This window comes from Drosophila melanogaster, chromosome 2L (genome assembly GCF_000001215.4).
Source record: "Drosophila melanogaster chromosome 2L".
NCBI lineage: Eukaryota > Metazoa > Arthropoda > Insecta > Diptera > Drosophilidae > Drosophila > Drosophila melanogaster.
The window spans coordinates 2,106,144-2,125,478 of NT_033779.5; the positions used below are offsets into that span (position 1 = coordinate 2,106,144).

A 19,335-nucleotide genomic window follows, 5' to 3' on the forward strand; every position below is an offset into this window, starting at 1 on the left:
ATATCATCTTTTTCTTCTTCTTCCACTTCCCAGTAGCGATCTAACTCTTTTATTTCTATTGCTGTGGCTACAATGGTTTCTTTTCCTTTGGATTTTTTACATCCAGAAACTATCCACCCGAAATCAGTTTTTTGCCCAAGGAGACCGTCTATTTTTATAACTCCATTTTGCAGAATGTGAGTATATACGTTTGCTCCAATGATTAAATCAATGCGACCCGGTTTATTAAAATCGGGGTCGGCTAATTTAAAGTTCTTCCATTTTTTCTGATCAACATTAATCGTGTTGACTGGAAGTGCCTTCATAAGTTTTGGGAGAATAATTGCTTCAATTTCTAAATTTTTCGGAGAATTTCTTATCGAAATAACCGCTTTGTGCTTGGAGATGCACGTTCCTGTGGAAGATACTCCACTTATTTCAGTATGAGACCGAAATTTTTTCAATTTTAGAATCTGTGCAGACTCTTCTGAAATAATTGTGCTTTGAGAGCCACTATCAATCAATGCTCTTAATTGTTCAAAGCCTCCATACCTCGACTTTACTTGAATCAAGGCCGTGGCCAACAAGGCTTGACCTGTTGTTCTACACGTATTCACTTTTTCTGGATTATGACCTGCAAAGTGAAGTAACGTGTGGTGAGGTTTACGACAAGTCGAACAAAGCTGCTCGCTTATACATTTTTTACCAAACGGATGCCTCAGACATCTTAGGCAAATCCCATTTTTTCTTACCCAGTCAGACCGTTCTGCTGGATTCATTATTTTAAATTTATGGCATTGAATTAAATAATGCCCTGGTAGTTTGCAATATGCACAATTGTCACTATAATTTTTATTCTTGTTATTATTAATCATTTTCTTTACAGGTTTTACTTCCTGTGAGAATGATGATATAGAATTGAGCCTTTGCTCTAAAAAGTCCATGACATCAGAAAGTGCCTGTATTTCTTTTGTCTTTTTAACATGGCTTTCATATAAATTGAGTGATTCTTTATTGAATTTCCGAAGAATTATGTGAGCGAAAATTGCATCCACATCTTCTGGTAATTGTGCCTTTAATTTTATAATATAAATTGACTCGTTAATCGTGTCAATAAATGTCTTTATTTGCTTATTGGATTCTAAATTTAAATTTGGCATATCCATAAGCCTATTCATATGATCTGAGAATATGTTTCTTTTATTCTCATATCGCTTGGTCAAAAACTCCCAAGTGGCTTCATAATTTTCTCCAGAGCCGAGCAGTAAATGAGTAACCACATTTCTGGCTTCTCCTTTTAATGCTGACTTTAGATAATTAAATTTGAGAGAAGGACTGAGATCCTCTCTCACATGTATGAGCTCTGTAAAGAGTTCATTAAAAAGATCCCATTCTTTGGAATCACCAAAGAAGGTGGGAATCTGTATTTTAGGCAGGGTTGGTAACTCCTCCGCCTTAACAACCGTCGACATTTCAGCTTTATTTATTGTGCCACTGAGTCGACTATTAATGGCTGTAAGAATATTTTGTTTGTCAAATTCAAGTTCGCTAATTTCTTCTTCGAATAGCGAACTCTCAAAATGACTATTCACCTGTTCAATCAGGTTATCTATTTTATGCCATAAAAATTCAATTTTATTTTTCCTTATTTTAAGGAAATCTGGACTACTGTCTATTAGTTTAGACGTATCTTCTAGATATACTCGAAATTGGCCAACATTATTACGAAATGCCTGCTCTACTTTTAAAGCGTTGTTTTGTGCTATACCCTCTTTTTCAGGGTGACCACGCATTTCAAGGTTTAATGTAGGGGGAGGGTTTGATTTAGGGACAGTGTTTGATTTAGGGAAAGTGTTTTCTACCGACTCGCCCTTAATTTTTTCATTTTTATTTTTAATTTTTTCTAACACCATCATTATTAAATCATACTGCTTCGCGTTAAAATATTCATGATCGACAACGCCGATCTTTAACAAATTGCTATGATTAGCAATGAAACATTTTTGAAGCTCATTTAATTTTAGAATTTCTACATCTGTTAATGTTGGTTTTACTTCCAACTTTCTAATTTCCAAAATAATTTCGGACTGCTTCTTAAGGAATTGAATAGTCTTTTCTGACATCATTTTGAAAATTTTTTGTAATTTCTTAATATATATAGTACGTGTATATGTATTTTATATGTATTTATATATATATGTGTGTTTGGATAAACAGAAAATTCTTGTTTTGACTTAGCTGATGTCGTTGTTGTTGCTGCTGCTGTTGCTGCTGTTGTTGCTGCTGTTGCTACTGCTGTTGCTGCTTCTGCTGCTGCTGTTGTTGCTGCTTCTGCTGCTGGTAGAGGCTCCTTTGAATTTGACTTCCTTCTCTTCTTTAAGGCTCCGTCGATGTTTAAAGATGATTTTTTTTTTTTTTTTGGCACGTTTTATTATTTTTGTAGTCCAGTCAGATTTTTTGTTTTTTAGCCATTTATTTCGGCATTTATGCTCTTTTGGCATATACACTGCGCTCTATTTATGAGCTGATTTAATGCTATTAGAGCATTTATAAGGCACTGTTTTCAGGCACTTTTTATTTAATTTATGCTCTTATGGCATATACACTGCACTCTATTTATGAGCTGATTTAATGCTATTAGAGCATTTATAAGGCACTTTTGTTATGCACTTTTTAATTTCACAATTGCTGATGTATGGCCTCAAGCACGCCTTACCACAATTTATAATGGTACACAAAGCAACCTTTAGCTATAGACTATAAGGTGCTTGTTTTAAAACATAAAAGATTCTTTTGTATCTTTTGCTTTTTATATTTATACTCTGTTCCTTACCTTTGGTAGGGGGAAACAAGAGTCACTTATTTTTGCTACCTTTAGCTGTAAGATGCTTAAAGGAGCTGGCCTTTCTCTGAGTTCCTTACCTTTGGTAGGGGGAAACTGCAGAGTCGATTAAAGGCTCGATTGACCAAATGTAAAATCCCAAATAAGAAGACTTTACTCGTTGAGTTTTTGTAAGAAAACTGATTTTATTTGGAAATATCTTCGGTTTAAATAGGTGACATGAGAATCGCATCTTAAAGTAAATGGCCTACGCAGAGGCCTACGTAAATAGTCCCCGCCTTATCGAGGTCCCACGCTCGGGCACATCTGCCTATCTTGAGCGGCGAGGACCTTATCTGTGGTCTCCCACTAAGGGACTATTTTAGGAGGCGGGGAACGATCTCAAGTGACTGACTCATGTAGTGTGCACTTAAATTACATGTTTTTGAGCAATGCACCCATGTCGCCTTAGATAACAAAATCCTAAATATAATTTATCGCTCTCGATTCATTTACATAAGATATGAACGGAGCCCAAAATTGTAAGTCTTTAAATATATTCGTGTTCATGTGTGAACAGCCATTGATTGGCGAAAGGAGCGGGAAATGTTCCACACAATGTTTGGCGGGTGCGATGTGTCCACAGCCACCGCACAACATCGCACAATTGATGACAATCGACACTGTTCATGAATATTTAAATTTCTATTGTTGTTTCCCACTTTTCACTCCACGGGGCCATTGAAAAGTCCGCTTTCCGGCGAATCTCCTCGTTAACGCACTTCAAAATTACGCCTTTCCTTGGGTCGCCGGAAAAGTCGGAAAACACGGGAAACTCGAAAAACTCGAAAAACCGCCTAACCCACTCGATTTACCGTTGTGCGCGAAAAGGACTCGAGGTCGCGAGTGTGTGGCACTTCCGCAGCCCCTGGTTGCCGTCACAATACTGAGATCGGCGGCATGAACTACGGCGGCTACAGGCAAAGGCGAAGGTAAAAGCGAAGGCTTCCGAGGCACGTAAAAAAAAAGTTCAAAACCGACTAGGACAACAACGCGAACAGGACACTCACACGCAGGCAATCAGCCGCACACGCACACAGTCACGAGTCGGAAAAGCTTGTAAGGACCACAATTCGCCGCACTCCGAATGTGTGTTAAAGCTTCGTGAAATCCTGGGGAAATAATATCCCGCAAATATCCTTGCAGCGCAATGTGAAATGTGGGAATGGGCATTAATAAACTAAATAAATTTTAAAAATAATCATAATAAATTTAGAAAAAATATATTTAATTTTTACCTAAAAGTAAGTGCCCTAAAAGTATTATTTTTTATATCTTTAATTTTAAATATTTATATTTGGCTTAGATAATATTTTCAAAAAATTAAGAGACTTATTACCAATTTTCATACTATTTGGTCTTGCATATTCTTCCCCTGCTTTAAGTAGAAAGCAGTCTGCACTGCTTTTTAGTTTAAGTAGAATGATATATTTTTCCATAGACCATAGTCAAAAAATCTTTTAGCTGCTAAATAAATCCTACGTGTGGTAAATGCTCCTGTTTACAGTTGAAACAAAAATCCTTTCCTGCACTGCTTCCAAGGACACCCGGTCTAAAATGCCCTTACATTAGTCTAAAAATATCCTTCTTGAGATATGACTGCTTTTTAACTTCCAAATATATCCCATAAGCATGTTTACTGCTTTTCATGAACCTCTTGTTCTAAAAAGTCCATTAGGACATAAACTGCTTCTTTGTTGAGCGATAAAATCCCTTTATTCAGTGCATAAAGTTACCCCTTCAGTTTTCGCTTTATTTGAAGAAACATTTCCCCAGGCTGTTGAAACTTTTGAGAAATTGCCATATTTTGAATAGAAGTCAGTTTGCAAAATATATAAGACACTTAATGTTTCAAGTTATGAGATTATAATTTTAAGTTTAGCTTCACACTCTATAATATTTCTACAAACGCTATTAGCTTTTTAAATTCATTTTAATCCAAGTATTATGGATAATAAATAATTAAATAATAATAAATAATTAATAACCGCGAATTTTCAATGAACTTGTTATGAATTTCCTAATACCAATATATCAGCTATCCACACATAATAGGCCTAAGCTGCTCTTAATAATTTATAATCGATTGCATTTGGAGCTTAATCAATTTAAGCCACCAATTTGCAGACACCTCCTCTCGTTTACACCCAACCCCACCCCACCCCACATTCCATTGACATTTAACGTTCGTCAGAGTGAAAGCCGCCGTCTATCTATTGGCTTCCTTTTGCCCCTCACTTTCACTCAAGGTGAACTCAATTGAACATTTGCACATCAATTATTTCACAAGCAGCCAGTTTTTTTTTTCTGGGGCGTGGGAAAAAAACACGCAGCGCAGCCGGAAAAAATGAAAATAAATCCAAGCGTGGAAAAATCAGTCGGGCTGAAACTGCATTGCTCCTGCAGATCCTTTGCTGCCTTCACCTGCGGCTATCCTTTTTTTTTCTAGCCACCCGCATTGCAGATTCAATGTCAAAAATTTGACAAACTCAACAAGAAGCGAAAAGAAAAACAAAAAACGGAACAAAAACACAGCAGCTGAGAGAATTTTCCCAGGGATTTTCGCTGACGAATTTGTGGCAGGTTCATAAATCCAAACAAGCAACAACTAACTAACAAGAAGAAGCAGTAGAAGACTGGCGTCAAGAACAAGAGGCATTAAAAAATCAGGAAAACCCGAAAAATATTGCACAGCAAAAAGCCATCAAAACTTCAAAGTATTTTTATTGACTTATAATTTTTTAAGACCCAAAATACAACACAAGTATTTTTCCAGCTTAATGATAATGTTTGTTTTTATGGATCCTTTATAGTTTATTTCTCCTGCATACCCAATGTATTTTTAGTTAATTTTAGTTTTCGCATCGGTGTTGGACAAATTTGTGGTTTTTTTGGCGGCAAAATAGAGGAGTGGAGCTGGAAAAGCGAAAAAAAATGCCATACAAATCGAGAACTCGACACAAAAGTCGCTCTCAAAATTTATTCAGTCAGCGTCGAAGTTCATTTGAGTGTCATAAATCAGTTGGCCCCAGCAGAACCAGCGCCACCCACCCAGAACCACCCACGCCGTGGGAAAGTTGGAAAATGTGTGAGGCTGTTGGGTTGAACATGGATGGTGGAGGGAGGGGAGGGCGCTGGAAAGGAGGCAGGAGCATATATATAAAAGTTAACGCAAGTTCCACTTGCATCAGGGTTCTCGGCACTCGCTGCCGCATACCTCACCTTGATATGACAACCAACATGCTGTGGTTCTCCAAATAATAGTCAAGATAGTTAAGAGGGTTCGAGTTTACGATTAGCTTTATTTTAAGATTCAGTTCGCGATCTGCTAGCGGTTCCGTTATGTGTCCGTTCGACACTGGGGCCTCTTCTCCCGCCCCGCTGCTTTTATATCCGCTTCCCCCGTTGACCCCTCACCCTGAGTGCGACCAACGGCACTTGTTCCGAATGCACACATACACAAACATGTTCCTAGACAGGCCCCGAGTCGCCTGCTGACGGGGCCCGAAAACACGAGAGCCGAGCGCTGGTGAGTCCTGACGAAGATCGCAAGAAGAGGGTTCGTAACTTACACGAACATGTTACTAGACAGGCCCCGAGTCGCCTGCTGACGGGGCCCGAAAACACGAGAGCCGAGCGCTGGTGAGTCCTGACGAAGAGCGCAAGAAGAGGGTTCTTAACTCCTCCCCCCTCAAGATCTGCGTCCCGCAGATTAGTGAGCCTTGTTCAGCTCGGTTTGGCCCAATGCTTCTAAGTTTGCGGCAATCTCGCGGACATCGGGCATGCCTTTGGTGGACATCAGCTTCTTCCATAGGAAATAAAAGCCTAGGAATATGCAGATTGCGAGTGCCGCCTCGGTGAGAAGAGAGGCTAGTAGCTCACTCGCCATGTTGGACATCTTTTCCAAATTCTTCATGCTCACGTCGTGGACGTATTCCAGAGAAAGTTGAAAGTTGCTGGCCGTTATGTGGCTCAACACGGCCGGCATCGCCATTAGATGACTGACCGAGTAACTGGAATAGTTTTGACCGTTGACCATTATCGTCTCATTGTCGAATTGGATGATAAAGGAGCCGATCAGGTCGTAGTTCTCTGCAGCCGTTCTTAGAGTTCCGTTGAAGTTGGTCAGGAGGAGCATTCCATCGTCGACTTGCTTAACCACTCGTTGGTTACTTCAGTAGCCGAGGGATACAGCTAGCCTCCTCCAGTTTTTGCAGTTCCTCGAAGCCGTCGCTTGCGCGGCCAAGACGGCGTTCCAATCAGCAGCATCTGGAGATCCAGCTACCCATTTCCAAGCCGACCCCAGCCAGTCCAGTGAGCGGGATTTGCGCCGCATGCAGAAATCGCGCTTACAAAAAGACAATTCGTAAATATCTGGTCGTCTAAGTTGTTCTAAGACTACGTAGTGTGTGGGGGTACGGTACATTTTGTGTACTTATATTTTTATTTTTTTATATTTCTTATTTCTTATTTCTTATAATCTGTATTTTTTTATATTATTTTTTTTATAGTTTTTTTTGTATTTCTTTTTGTATTTCTTAACTCATTTTTTTTTTTTTTTTTTTTTTTTTTTTTTTTTATTAATGTTTTTTTTATATAGGGTATGCATGGGTGGAATATTTCATTAGCTGCCACAACGTACTTTTATTACTTTCGTTATTCTTTTTCGCGTTTCTTTTTTAAATGTGAAAGCCACGTCTCAATTTCTTAGATCAGATTTGTGGAAAATTTTTCCTGATCTGGTTTTAACTGTTACCTTGTTGTCTTCCTGTACCTTTTCGCATCTGAACCTCGCTTTTTCCTTTGTTTTTATTTGCTTATTTGCAACAAAAACTTCATCTCCCGGCCCATAAGACTTTGGCTCGTCCCTATTTTTATTCCGAGCCATATTACCTCTAATTTGCTTATACTCAATTAAGCCCTTGATGTCCTCTAAAGTCTGCCGCCGGAAATCTGTCAGACCCTGATAGTTTACCCTTGACGAGCGGTCGAAAAAAACGTCTGCTGGTTTTCGATTCGTTACCGAGTGAACGGAAGTGTTGTAGCGGTCCACTGCTATGTGTACCAGCTCAACGGGTTTGAAGGTAGGGAGCTCATCTTTAAGGCAACGATAAATTTCTAGGAACGTAGAGTGGAATCTCTCGACTTGACCATTTACTTCGCTCTTCTGGGTTGGAGCATAATACAGATCGATATCTAGAGACCGAAGATAGTTGAGCACTGTGGGGCATAACAACCCTCGCTCGTTATCCGAAACCAAGACCTTAGGGGCGGTGAAGTAATGTAGGGCCTCCACCAAAGTTTCTCGCAAATGCACAGATGCTTTTGACTGCAGATGGAAAAGTTTGGCAAACTTGCTAAATTTGTCAATACAACTTAGGTATAACCTTTTTTCGAGCGCAAAAATGTCGATGTGAAGTATTTCACATGGGTAGTTAGGAATTGGCGTAGGTTGTAGGTTTGGTTTGTTAGGGTGTCTCTCGTACTTGTAGAGTTTGCAACACTGACATGAGGAAGTTTGCAGACGGATCGTACTGGACATTCGCGGGAAATAATATTTTTCTAAAAGTTGGAGACGAATCTCCGTAGGGCCCCTATGTGCTCTACGGTGTTCTTTTTCAATTATTTCACAAATTTCCTCTGCGCCAGACACGTCCGCCACTAGGCGCTGCGTTATCCGAATTTTGTATAAAAGAAAATTCGCTAAGCAGATGGACTGAAAGCGTTGCAAATGTGCTTCCGGGATTTTGACGCCGTTAATTATTACAGGTCGTAGACACGATTGTAACGAGTTGGTTAAATCGGCAAGTGATCCGTCTTTGAGAGGAATCAGATGGCGAGTATAACCTGGGAACGGGTGCTCGCATAAGTATTTTGACCTGGTTGTGTCAAAAATGAGTTGATTCTTGAAAACGTTGATTGGAGATTCAACGTGGGGAATCAATCGTGAACTGTCATGTAAAGCGCTATGGGCAGTAGCCAAAGACTGCATGTCATCCTCGGGATTAGCATCTAAATCGGTGCTCAACTGGTTAAGCTGAGGCGGAATGCGTGAAAGCGCGTCAGCCACCACATTAGATTTCCCAGGCTTGTAGATGAGTTCGCAGTTGTATTCCTCTATACGAGCCTTCCAGCGTTTTAGCTTCGCATTGAAATTTCTGTTGCCTAGGGCAAACGTTAGAGGTTGATGGTCAGTATATACTTTAATAGTACCAGCGCCATATAAGTAAGCCCGAAGATTGTCCAATGACCAAATTATCGCGAGCATTTCCTTTTCGATAGTAGCGTAGTTTTCCTCCGTCTTATTTAATGAACGGGAAATGTACGCTATCGGCCTATCTCTACCCTGGTCGTCCTGTGAGAGGACAGCTCCGATGGCCCAGTTAGAAGCGTCCGTGGTTAGATGGAAAGGTTTAGTGAAACATGGGAACGCCAGTATTTCAGAAGAACAGAGAATTGATTTTAAATCATTAAAAGACTGTAGGGCCGTCTCGTCTAATGTAATTGGCACTTTGCTTGATTGTGAAGACTTTATATTAGCGTACAATCCACGCGTCAAGTTTGTAAGGGGCTTTGCTACCTTCGCATAGTCCTGAATGAACTTCCTGTAGTACGAGGTCATGCCTAGAAATCTTTTTAACTCCTTAACAGAGGTCGGAGGAGGCATTTCGCTAATCGCTCTGACCTTTTTCGGATCTGCCTTAATGCCATCGGCCGTGACGATATATCCTAAAAATTCTACCTGCGTGTCTAAAAAATGCGACTTCTCAAGGTTCACTTGGAGGTTAGCTTTTGATAAACTCGCTAATACCAATCGGAGATTTTTCCAGTGTGTGTCATAATCTTCACTGAAGACGATGATATCGTCAATATAAACGTAGCAGACCTTGCCAATATGCTCGCGCAAAATATCATCGATCATTCTTTGGAAGATTGCAGGTGCATTCTTCAAACCGAATGGTAGACGGAGGAACTCGTACTTTCCATTTAGAGTAGAGAAAGCTGTCTTTGGAATGTCGCTTTCCTTCATGTGGATTTGATGGAATCCAGAAGTCAAATCTAGGGTGGTAAAGTATTTGGCATTGCCAAGGCTGGCTAGCGTAGCGTTTATATCTGGGATGGGGTAAGTGTCGGGTATGGTGACGGTATTTAACCGCTTGAAATCGACTACCATGCGATATTGTTTTTCTCCGTTTGGTTTAGGTTTCTTCGGGACTATCCAGATAGGGGAATTGTAAGGGCTATTAGAGGGTCGAATTATACCGTCCTGCAGCAGTTCATCGATTTGACGTTCGACTTCTCCGCGCATGTTGACTGGGTAAGGATAACTTTTAGCATAGATCGGGTCTTGTGTGTTTGTCCGGATTTCAGCCTTGACGGCCGTCTCCACGGACATTCCAGATAAGGGGGGCTCGAAGATGCGGGGAAATTCCCCGAGAAGGGAATTCAAAATTTCTTGTGTACCATCTGGGTGTTCGGCGGCGAGTAGCGGGTTAACGTTTATTGAAGCTCTCGCCAAAAGAGGGATTTTAATTCCTGGGGTTATTATCAAACAATTGTTTTTCCTATCCACTATGGCTTTTAAGTCTTTGAGAGTATCGTCGCCAATGATACCATCAAAGGAATGTAAATTCGGTAGTACGAAAAAGGTAATATCCGAGTCGTTCCCTAGTGGTTTGAAGAATTTACCAACTAGGCGGTGCGTTATCATGATGTTACCCGCAGCGGACAGTACGGAGAAGGGTTTACGGACTGTGGTACACCCGGCTGCAAGTCTTCGGCTAATAAAGTTTTTGTTCGCCCCCGTGTCGATCAAAAACTTCAGCCTTTCTCCCCTCTCCGTAGCATACTCTAAGTACGGTACACTGGAGAGGCGTTGGTCATAAAATTTGCCCCTCCCTCAGTCTCAAGGTTATGTGGAGCATCTGTAACTCCTTCCACGTTTTTCTGCGGAGGATAATTGTTGCTTCTCTCGACAGCTTGAGACTCGTCATCATAGTAACCCTCGTGTGAACGTCCTTGGTTATCTCCACTAGCCGCCGGGGCTAGCGGGGGTGGTGCCAATTCCATGTGGTACAATCTTTGTGCCTTTTGGAATGGGTTGTTTCCTTCGGACATTCTCTTAATACCGGAGCCTTCTTCCTGGCGACCACTGTATCCTGATTGGTAAGATTGACCCGACCGATTGGATTCCATTTTTATGGCCTGTCTAGGACCCTGAGTTCTGTAGGAGTTTTGCGAAAATCTGCCTGAACCAGGAGAAAAAGGGGTTCGGAACGGTGGCCTGGCCTGATGTTGATATGGGCCTGCGAATCTTGGGGCACCTGACGGTTGATAGTTCTGAGCTGTGAAATTTCTTGACATTACATTCTGCAATCCCATACAAAAAGAGTAAGCCTCTGGTAGATTCTTCGGGCTGCGGACAAGTAAGTGTTTGGAACAATCTCTCCCCACTCCTCGGATAAAAACATCCAAAGCCTTGTCTCTATAGGTTTCTATCAAAGCGTTGACTACTTCACGAGGGTGGTTTCTGGTCTTCAAGTTATTTAAGATCAACGAGAGATGGCCATTAACGTCCATATAGAACCTATCTAGTGGTCTAGAACCTTGGCACATAGCGCCAAGCTCATGCTCAAGCGTACGTAAGTCTCGTTTGTCTGCGTAATGCAGCGCCAAGACTCGTTTTATGTCGTCCCAATCGTCGTCTTGGACGCCATAGGCCGCCAAGGCCATGTCGGCGTGTCCCCTTATTTTCTGTCTAATATGCAAGACAATTGCCCTATACAGGGGTCTGGTTTTAATCAAGTCATATTCGGTCAGTATTGACTGTGCCCTGTTTATCCAAGACAGGTAAGCCTCCTGCCGTCCTTCGAACGCCTGCAGTTCTTTGACGCAGTCAGGGAGGACCGATATCTCTCTCAGCTCATACTCGGTGCGTGCGCGCACCAGGGGTTGCGGTTGGTCGACCGTAGGGTCAGCGTTCCCGCGCTCCTGTTCTAAAATAGCCAACCTATCATTATTTTTCTTAATATCTTCCTTAATGCCTGTCACCACGTTGGTCAGGGCATTGAGGGACTCGCTAAGAGCACGCAGGGTCTCTTCCATTTTGATTTTTAGTTTGCGTTGGAAAGATGCAGGAAGCTTTCAAGGCAACAGAATTCGTTATTACTTTACGGAAATGTGAGACAACGGTTTTAACCCGATAAAAAAGAATATCTGTTCTTCTTTGCTTTTTCTTTATTTCTCTAAATTTAGCAAATATGGCAATAAAGTTTAATGAAATATTTCACTCACCCTTGTATGCTCTTTATTAGTTTTCGTCGTTTAGGTTGTACCCCTACAGCATGAATATTCTATTGGGATAAGTAAAAAAAGGTGAATTAGTGTATTGTAGAGAATTTTTATTCATTTCGTTTCGGGAAATTGGGGAAATTGTACTATACTTGTTTTCCTTTGAATTGTGGTGTTGTGCATGTGTTTATACAATTTTTGTGCGCTATTCCATTTTGCAATATTTTTTCCTTGCGTGCGTGCTGTTACAGTTTTTTATTGATGACCTCTAATTTATTTCGGCACTGGGCACGGTGGTTCCGTAGTATCCCTTTTGGCTGGTTGCCTACTAAGGTACGGCCGCCACACAACTTGTTGGGCGGTTTTTTTTGGGTGCATTCCACACCACTTAACGTATCCAACAAGCTGCCACACACCACCTTATCACTCTGGGCGCTCATATTACTCGTACTGCCGCAGGTAAACTGCTGCAATGGTTAATTATTGGTTTATTATACACAATCTTTTGCACTCGCGAATTGGCAAGGAGAGAAAAAAAAAATTTTCCCACAAGCCGTACCGCCGCAGTGGGTTGATCGTGTTTTAATTATGTTATAGGTATCGTACAACTTTTGCGCTCGGCATGGGCGACGTGGCGTCCTCCGGTAGCGGGTCGTTGTTTTATTAATTTAAATTAGGTCTTGGCGCAACATAGGTTTACATTTTTATTTTAGAAATTTTACACCTTTTATTGAATTATGCAATATTTGTTGCGCCCCGGGATGGGCGTAGTTCCCCCCGGCAGCGGGTAATTGCTATTTTATCATTTTATACACAGCTCACGCAGCACTTCTTTTTCATTTATGGATTTCAGATCTTAATCTGACTTATGCACACCACCACTATTTTTACGCACAAATTTCCACAATTTTTTCGTATCACTTTTATCGGCCGGACATTGCCGGTCCCTGTTCGGGCGCCAGTTAACGCAAGTTCCACTTGCATCAGGGTTCTCGGCACTCGCTGCCGCATACCTCACCTTGATATGACAACCAACATGCTGTGGTTCTCCAAATAATAGTCAAGATAGTTAAGAGGGTTCGAGTTTACGATTAGCTTTATTTTAAGATTCAGTTCGCGATCTGCTAGCGGTTCCGTTATGTGTCCGTTCGACACTGGGGCCTCTTCTCCCGCCCCGCTGCTTTTATATCCGCTTCCCCCGTTGACCCCTCACCCTGAGTGCGACCAACGGCACTTGTTCCGAATGCACACATACACAAACATGTTCCTAGACAGGCCCCGAGTCGCCTGCTGACGGGGCCCGAAAACACGAGAGCCGAGCGCTGGTGAGTCCTGACGAAGATCGCAAGAAGAGGGTTCGTAACTTACACGAACATGTTACTAGACAGGCCCCGAGTCGCCTGCTGACGGGGCCCGAAAACACGAGAGCCGAGCGCTGGTGAGTCCTGACGAAGAGCGCAAGAAGAGGGTTCTTAACTTAAATGACAACTTTGACTATTGGCTGCCATTGCACGTACAACAAACTGCAGCTTGGGCACGATTCAGCATCGTTGGCATGGCCCTCGCATATTTCCTTGCAGCGGAAAAGTAGGAAAAGCGTAGGAAAAGCATCGGCAAAGGAAAATATTCTCAAAATCGCACTGCAGCAGTAGCAGCAACAGCAGCAAGTAGCAGCAAGTGAAGCCAAATGTCACGAGAAATCTAGTCGGCAACCCGGCACACACAAAAACATTCCATCGAAGGGTGGTATCTCTAGTCAGCAGGGGGGAGGGTGGTTGGGTTTTGAATTTCCCACCCAGACGGGGGACAAACATTTTCCCCACCGACTCGATGGAACATTTCTTCGTTATAAATCAATTTGAATTGCGCGAGCAGCTTAAGCGACAAACGATTTGCAGACAGTCAGCCACCGAGAAACCAAAAAACCAGAACAATCCCACAAGAAAGGACGAAGGACCAAGCGAAAAAAAAATAAGAGAAGCATTCGGCAAAGCAGAAAATGCTGTTTATTTAGGCAATTTGTTGGAAAAACAGCAGGAAGTGAAAATCCACCAAGGAGCCATTCGCAGTGAGCTGGCGATATTTACAAAAAAACTGGGATTATCACTGCTTAATAAGGCGCAAAATATATGAATATTTCTAGAGCTGATACATTAAGCCATGTTAAGGCTTGTAACACAATTGGTAATTAAAAATGAACTAATTAAATCAATCACAATTACATTCGAGTTCATAAATCGCGCTTAAGTGTGAAACAATTTTAATTCAGCCCATTAATGAATTAACGTGGCTTTTAACAATAAAGCAAACGTAATTAGGATAAATATGTGTGGATTTACCTTATTTTACTGCATATTTAACGATCCTAAAGTGCAAAGTGACGCCTTAAACTACAAGCGGCTTGCATAAGTTGTTTGTTAAAATATTTATCTCAGATGTCAAGTGTGTTTAAACCTTAAACTGACAGAATGAAAATGCAAATGTAAACAGAAATCCAGCGAAATCCCTGCCTAGCCCCGAGCACTTGCTTATGTTAAACAATCCACCAAAACTTGACATCAAATTTGTATGAGGATGGGTATGGTGATGGTGATGGACATGGGGATGGTGATGGGGATGGGATGCCGCTCCCTCCAAAGCACCATATATGTATATACCTTATATGGCATTTGTGGCATATATGGTATCTCGTTCAGCTGCTGCTGCAAATGAAGCGCTAAATCTGCAAGTGTCAAGCACAGGAGCTGCAACAGCAACATTTCCTCCTTTTTTATCCTTTGTAAGCATTTTATTTGGGTGCCTTTCTTTTACCAGCAACACTGCTGCTACTTCTGCTGCTGTGTGTGCCTAATTTTTTTTTTGTTTTACTTAGTTTTGTTTGGGGCAGCAGCAGCATTGTGCCGCATTTTGTTGCGGACGGGCCTAACCCATTTGCATGGACGAGGATGCGGGGATCGCGGAGATGCGGAGATGCCTCCATTTAACCCACTGAGCTCGTTTTCCAGCCGCCAAAAGCAACAGAACCGCACAAACCGGAAGTGAAACAATGTACAGCGCTTACACATATGCACACACGCACACACACACACACACCTTTCAGTGCTGAAAGGTAACCGAAAAAAGGAGAAAAAAGTAAAATAATAAAAACACTTTTACACCTGCCGGCAACAGGACGACCCAGAAAATTTGTTTGGGCTAACGTTCTCCTAATGCCGAGCTTTCCCCTAGTCCTCATCCATGAACAAACGAAATATTTGTTTGCGGAAATCATTAGCATCATCATCACTTCCGCCATGAGTCCTTCTCGCCCCAAGGAGCAGCTCACGTGCGGGTGCCACTTTTTAGACGATTTCACTTCGGCTCCACCTGGCCAGACTGGCTTCTCCGCCAGCTGCTTCCTCCCCTGCTCAAAAGTATCCTGTTTGCTTGGCAAGAGTTGTTTACCAGTTTAAGTTTGCGACAGGACCTAGTCGGTCCGAAGGTGTCGGTTCCATTGGGATGAGCCAGTCAGTCCTTTCCTGGGCCACCGCCTCGATCACTTAAAGGGTTAAGAGTCGAGTGCCAATCTAGCAAATGCCTTCCAAACTAACCCTAGGGAATTCTATTTACACACAGTAACAAAAAGTATTTGTTTATAATTAATTCATAGAAAAGCAATTGAATTTAACACACAGTTCAATGTCATAATGCCAACTTGGTATACAAACATATATTTATCTGGTAAAGCAATATAAAATATAAGCATGCCAAGTATTTTCCGGGAAACGAAAACAAGTCCACCTTCGCCATGTAAAAGTGAACAATTGCCAACTATTTCTCATTGAAATACTTGTGCGGTAATAAGGGAGTGAATTCCGACTCATTCCCCTCTTTTTCTCGCAGTTCACTTGGCCAACTTTGTGCTTACCTTAAACGCTTGCTTTGACGTGACTTTCCAGTGAAAGTGGCTCGAAAGTTGTTGGCCAGCCGCAAAGTTGAAAATTTGCTTCGGTTGCACGTGGCGTATGTGGAATATCCAGGACTCTGGACTCCGACGGAATTCCCCTCAAACGTCGCAGCAGCCCATCTCTGCGTTTAACTTGACAAATTGCAATCGAGAACAAGTGAAGTTGAATTGTGGTTGCGCAGCGGAGCACACTGCGTATTACGTATACGTAATGTTATGCGTTGCTGCTCTGTTGACACTTGTCAGTGCCTAATAAGCAGCTGTAACTCTTCCGGAAACGAAGGTTAGCCCAGGGATCAGGGGTCAAGGGAAGTGAGGAGTCGAGGGGCAATCCAACTAACGAGTGGCAAACGCAAATTGCCAATTATGAGAGAAAGTAGTCGCTTATTTTGCTTATTTATGGCACGGTACAAATATTTGATATATTTGCGACAATCTCATGCTCATGCACACACAACCTGGCCAAAAAAAGAAGGGGGTGGGCCAGTGGGATTCCCGCAAATTGTTGTACGTGCCGGGTCTGAATTTAATGCGGCCAGGCATGTCAACAACTTATGCGATATCGAACTGAAGCCAAAATCGAGCAGAGCAAAAAATTCATCTGCATTTGTAAATAAATCGAAGTGATTGATTCTAGAAAGTTGCTTTGAAACCCCATTGGGAAGTATAGAAAATTATAAAGTAATATTACCTAATGCTACGAAAATGTTTTCAGTGCACAGCCAGTGAAAATACCGGCATATGCATCACAAATAATTCGCATAGCTGGCCAAAAAGTTGCCCTCTCAAGCAATTGGCATAGAGGCGGCTTAATGTGGAAATCGAATATATATATATATATATATTTTTTTTTTTTTTGGCCGATATCGGAGAGGGGAAGACGTACTGGCTGTTTATAAGCATTTAAGCGGCTTAACTCGCAGCCTCTGACTTATCGCATTGTCATCAATTTGGTTAAGTAGATTTCCCCATCGCAGTCGCATTCCTTGATTGAAAATTTTGCACACTCCATTGGGCCCGGGAAAGGACACGTAATTATTTCATTGATTGAAAATCCAATGCTAGAAGGTTGGGAAAATGGCAAAGGGAAATGCCGAGGAAGACGGAAAAACTGCGAGCCACTATGCCGGCATAATCAATCACGTTTTATCGGTATAATTGTTTGGCACATTCTCCTGCATAAATTGAGTGTCCTTAGCGTGCAGGACACTCGCCCCTAATACCACTACCACTACTCCTACCGTTATTATTATCATTATTATTATTTGCGCTCAATTTCATTCGATTTGCGTGCAAGAGGAGTTTATCCACTTCGGCGGCATTGGATATTATTTATGCAACAAGGCGAATACAAAACATACAAAACAATTAGCTTATGCCGCAGACAAAAGGCGCCGCTTGAGCCAAAGAGACCCCGAGGCATCATCATCAGAATGGGAATCGGAAACGAACGGGTTGGGATTATGGGATATATTGTGTGCATTTCGAATGCAGATATGCAGTTAGCCCGCTGGCCAAATATTTGCAATTAGCCCGCGGCTCGGGGCCATAAATTTTTGGCCAGCACCCGACCTCAATTATTGATCACGCTTTTCATTTGGCAAACGCAAAGTGTTGACACACCAGAGACTTTGTACTGCGGCCCACATAAATCAAACATCGACACCCTTTCGAACATTACTTGCATTATTAAACGTGAAGTGCAGCCGACTGGCAGCACAAATCGAAAAATCAATAAAGCTAATTCGTCTAATTTTAAAACAATTTTCAATACACCAATATATTTAGATATATCAAGAAGCCTCTTCTGCGCTATAATGACACTTTATTTGCGCTGGTTTTTTTAAATAAATAAAAAAAAAACACAAAATAAAAATAAAAAGGAAGCAAGCAAATAAACCCATCGCTGCATTGTCCACCGCAGAAGGTCAATGAATTATTGATTTGGGCCAAGGACGAAACTCGGCTAAAACTCCAATCGAAAGAACTGCCCTTTTACAGCTCTTCCAGCTGAGTGGATAAGGTTGAGTTGAGGCCCACAAGGTTGAGTTGTCAAAAGAGCTGGCCCAGAAGCGACTTTAAGTAAATAAATGTGAAATAATTCAAGGCTCGGGGCAAATAAATTCAACTCCTTTGTTTCGGCTTGACACCCGAAAGTCTTTTGGGAGTTTGGCCCAGACGGAAATTTATGGACAGTCAAAGCAGTCAAGTGTTTTCAGCTGCGAAGTTTCCCTCTGGCTCGACTCCATCAATGTGAGAACAATAATGGCTCATAATAATATGCAAATTGATTTGTTTCACTGCTTTTTTGCACACCAAAAGCCGCTTAGCAAATTGAATGCACATTGTGAGTTTGTGCATCTGATAGGAGCTCACAAAAAAATAAACCCTAAAAACAATAAAACATGACTATATCGCCGAAAGGTTGCAGGACTCACAGGGTGCAAACAGCCAGGATAACAATAAATCATATTCGACTCACACATCCGTATCAAATTGATTTATCTGCTTGACACAAAGATGAATCGTATTAAAACCAAATGCAAAGAAGTAGTTTCAACTTGTCAGTGTCCTGTAGTGGAATTTTCCGCATTACATTATTGATATTTGTCACATCAACTGGTGCATAATTCCCCACAAGTCCAGCTTAATCTAATGTTTGTTTAATAACAGGGTAGCAACCGAACAAAGTCACATTTAAGCTGTGAAATATTATAAATATTTCCATGTCAACATATGTAAGTGTGGCTGCCAATCGGATTTGTGCATAAAAATAGTGTAAAATAGCCGTTGAATAGGGTAGTAATTGCTTAACTCCACTGAAAACCAATAGGAGCAAATTGATTAAGAAAGTATTGACTTTGGCTTAAACGAATTGGTTAAACCAAATTGACATTGCGGTTTGCCATTGGGTTTATTACTCGTACGAGCTCAAATATGAAAATAAAATTTAGTTGGAAAATATGTTGACCCTTGCAAATATTGTCCAAAATCAGCATGAACTCTTATTTTAATTTCTGTTTTACGGTTCACATGCTCTTATTTACTTAATATGCACAAATATTCATGTTCACGTTAAAATGCAACATCCTATACTTGGAAAAAACATATTGCAACAGTGCGGCCAGTTTCCACATCATTTTCATTCGAAGCAATAGCAGCCAAAATAAATTTCATGTAATTTATTCTGGCTTCTGCAAACTTTTTACTTGAATATGTAAATTTTTGCGGCAAACAA

At 41.4% G+C, this 19,335-nt stretch overlaps 1 protein-coding gene across 3 annotated transcripts in view, besides 2 other annotated features; it reads right to left on the reverse strand.

The window, feature by feature from the left end:
- Positions 1-3,379: part of a mobile genetic element that runs on past the window's edge.
- The window catches only part of dpr3 (defective proboscis extension response 3), a 51,089-nt gene extending 47,354 nt beyond the window's left edge, over positions 1-3,735 (reverse strand). For 2 of the 3 annotated variants that reach the window (NM_001014459.2, NM_001272972.1), the window contains exon 1: positions 3,676-3,735. The gene's annotated coding sequence lies outside the window, so the exon portion shown is untranslated. Of the gene's footprint in view, positions 1-3,582 lie in introns of all 3 variants that reach the window. The other variant, NM_001272973.1, reaches the window with a different exon arrangement.
- A 2,289-nt stretch (positions 3,736-6,024) lies between these two features.
- Positions 6,025-13,631: a mobile genetic element.
- Between the last annotated feature and the right edge of the window lie 5,704 nt (positions 13,632-19,335).